The following is a 3,970-nucleotide window of genomic DNA, read 5'->3' as shown; positions in this document are numbered from 1 at the left end:
TAATGTCATTTGGCATCAAAAATACAAATTTGATTTTGAAAATTTTTCATTTCAGTTTATATGGGAATTTGTTGTGTGATTGCACTCTTCTACTCGTAACTCCGGAACCGGAAGTCCAATCAATGAAAAATTCAATAGCAGCCGATGGGAAGATTGTACCTTTCATTTGAGACTATGCAAATCGATCCAGCCATCTCTGATTAACAGAGGTCACATTTTTTCAACATACACACATACACACACATACACACACATACATACACACACAGACATTTTCCGATCTCGACGAACTGAGTCGATTAGCATATGACACTCGGTCCTCCCGGTCGGGATTAGATCGACGAATTTTAGAGTGAATGAGAAAGGCAAAAACATTTTAAGCAATTGTTGAAATTTATGCATTTTTCGTTGAGCAGTTCTATGTTTCATAGAATTAAATCAATTTTAACTTCGCTTCCTATTAAATAAAGACCCTTATTACAGTACATCTCTACAAAAACGAGATCACTTTGAAAATAAATCTGAGGATTATGATTGATTACAGAACTCTGGAATTTTCTATTGGAATGTTTTCAGACAGGAATTTGATATTGATGCTATTAGACAACTGTGAAATCAAGACCAATAGATCAGTTGCAAATCAGGAGGACCCCATTCCGAAAATTTATCAAAAGTCCTCATGATGTTTACAACAACAGGTTATCAATCTACGGATCAGATATTTGTTATTGTAATATTGAATTAAATCAGTCTGCATCAATAAATTTTCAACTTCAATCCAATATTTTTTTTTTGGGTGTGGTTGAGGGGGGGGGGGGTTGTATGGTGTTAAACCCCAAAACCTTCTCTTGGCTACGCCGATGCTTGGAGTTATTTACTTCGCTTTCATTTTCCGATATGTTTCAGATCGATCCGATGGTTATAAGTTAGAAAAATTGCAGAGAGAAGGTTCGCACAAATGAACATTTTTGTACTGATAAGTTATCAAGTTCCTTCCAGACAACTTGGAAGTGTTCGGTGATTATTTCTAGTTGTAGATAGTAAAATGAAATACAAAATTCGTTTTATCGAAATAATGTTTGGCTTATTTCAATGGATTATTACTATATTGAACAATAAATAGGCGACGAAGAGTAATCCACTAACAACAAGCCATAACTTTTTAAGTATTCAAAATAGATATTTGAAGTCTTCAGTAAAGTTATTCGCAAAAGTAAGAGCTACAAATTTGCTGAAGGCATCATTTCGATATAATCATTTCCAAGAAAATTTGTGAAAATATCTCACTCATAGGGGGATTAATTAGCAAAAGCACAATACCAAAAGAAAGGGCATATTGTCTCCATTAAATTCTCCGAAGATTCAATTAACCTAAAATAAGCCGTTTTGGCGTTAATAATAGATTACATGTTTTTGGTCATATTTCTGGCTATGGGAAATGATAAAAATCTTTCGTCCGCATTTAATGTTAAATATCTCTTTTGATAATAGTCCGATTTCAACAATCTATAGCTTGTTCGAAAGGTATTCGTTAAAGCTGTCTAAAAACATATAAATTGTTAATCTACATTGTCAATTTCGGCAGATAATTTAAAAAAAAACTGCAAAAAACGCCATTTTTGCGCATTCAAACATTCATATCTTGGAAACTAAACATCAGAATCAAAAACAAATTAATAGCGTTCATACTGTTTTTTAGTTCTTTCATTTAAAATTGGTTTGGATAAGATCGGTTCAGCCATTGCTGAGAAACACGAATGAGAATTTGTCCGTTACATACACACACACACACAGACACACACACACACACACACACAGACATTGTCCCAAATCGTCAAGCTGAGTCGATTGGTATATAAGACTCGGCCCTCCGGGCCTCGGAAAAAATCTTGAAAGTTTGAGCGAATTCTATACATTTCTTTTATAAGAAATGTAAAAAGGTGCAAAATCGGCAAAGTCCCAAAAAGTCGATTTTTATAAAAAAAATTTTTCGAGATAACATAAAATCTCGACGTTTCATGCATTTTAAAGATGTTTGGCATCAAAAATACGAATTCGATTTCTGAAATTTCATGAGGTCCCCCCTTTGAAAAAAAAAATTGAGTTCCGGCTTATATGGGAATTTCATATGTGACCGGACGGTTTAGTCTATATTTCCGGAACCATATAAGCGATCCGTACGAAATTTTATAGACATGTATGGGGATATTATAGCTATCATTTGGGACTAAGTTTGTGAAAATCGGCCCAACCATTTCCGGGAAACTGATGTGAGTTCGTAAATTTTGAAAGATGGCCGCTTTTCCCGGGCACTTCCGGAACCGTTTATGGTGGTCAATGTAGTCTACGAAAGTTTGGTTGGCCGTCGGTGACCTAGAACAGCAAATTTAAGTTGTTTGAGAGACATTTGAGCGAAATTTTTACCTTTTTTGCTTTCATCGGAGTATCGGTTTGAATCACAATTTGCTATGTGATCGCACGCCACAACCTGTAACTCCGGAACCGGAAGTCGTATCGGGATGAAATTAAATAGCCATTTACGGGGACGCAATACCTTTCATTTGAGGCCAAGTTTAGTCGAATCGGTCTAGCCATCTCCGAGAAACCGATGTGACTGTTATTCTGAATTTAGATACTTCCGCCGGGGCTTCCGGAACCGAGGATGGTGGCCAATGTGGCCAAATAGACTTTGAATGGATGTTAGTGACCTAATACTACAAATCGAAGCAGTTTTGGTCGTATTTTGGAAAAATTTTCACCTTTATACATTCATTGCAGAATTTATTAAAATCGACATTTACTGCGTGTTCGTACTTATCACCCTGTAAATCCGGAACCGGAAGTCGGATCTATTAGAAATTCAATAGCAGCCTATGGGAACGTTGCACCTTTCATTTGAGACTAAGTTTGTCAAAATCGGTTCAGCCATCTCTGAGAAAAATGAGTGACATTTTTGGTCACATACACACACACATACATACATACACACATACATACACACACACAGACATTTGCCGAACTCGACGAACTGAATCGAATGGTATATGTCACTCGGCCCTCCGGGCCTCCGTTAAAAAGTCGGTTTTCAGAGCAATTGCAATACCTTTCTATTGAGAAAGGCAAAACGTGTTTAATCCACCTAACAGTGTGATGAGACATTTCTTATAACTCTTATCACTCTTCGGATATTATATCGTTTGAGAACATTTAGAACTTGATGCTTCGCGATGTTTTTGATTACACATACTACATGGGATAGTGGCAGGACTCAGAGAATCGCTCAAATCAGCATAGGACAACATCAGTGCAAGAAATCTTAAACCAAATCAATGGGAAAGCGAAAAAATGGCCCATAAAATAGACATATCAACGAATTATTGTTAATGCTTTGTTAATAAAACATCTATATTGTGGTGGGAAAACTGAATTTTCCTAAAGGGGTTATATATTGTACTGAGCCAAAAAAAATTTTTTGTTGAATCGATTTGAAGTTTATACTTTACTCAGCAGTGAATATTTCAGACTTGGTTTTATTTCCTATTTAATAACTATTGTGTTTTTTACATCCTAGATTGCATGATTCAGTGATCGAAACCCAAAACTTCTTAAAGTATTAGAAATTATTAAATTAAAATTTGTTTTTTATATTGAAATTGACAAAATGATAGTATCGCCCCTTTGGCGATTGTTTACTTTTTCGGTCTCACCTATCAGCATTGAAGTATCGCGGGCGAAACTTTAAATAAACAAACAAAAAGCAATATCGTAGAATCAAAATTTTTAGGTTAATTTGTTGCGTTTCAAAGCCCTAATTCGCATGTATGAAAAAAGCCCTATGTTTACATTTGTATGTATCGCCCTTTTCACAAAAAAGCGTTGAAATGAAATCGCAGCTCCTGATATCACGCTATCTCTGAAGTACATGCGTGCATAGGTTCAAATTTTACTTCGACATCGACTTTTTCTAAAG

Source organism: Topomyia yanbarensis, chromosome 2 (assembly GCF_030247195.1).
Source record: "Topomyia yanbarensis strain Yona2022 chromosome 2, ASM3024719v1, whole genome shotgun sequence".
Lineage (NCBI taxonomy): Eukaryota > Metazoa > Arthropoda > Insecta > Diptera > Culicidae > Topomyia > Topomyia yanbarensis.
This window is presented reverse-complemented; position numbering follows the sequence as displayed.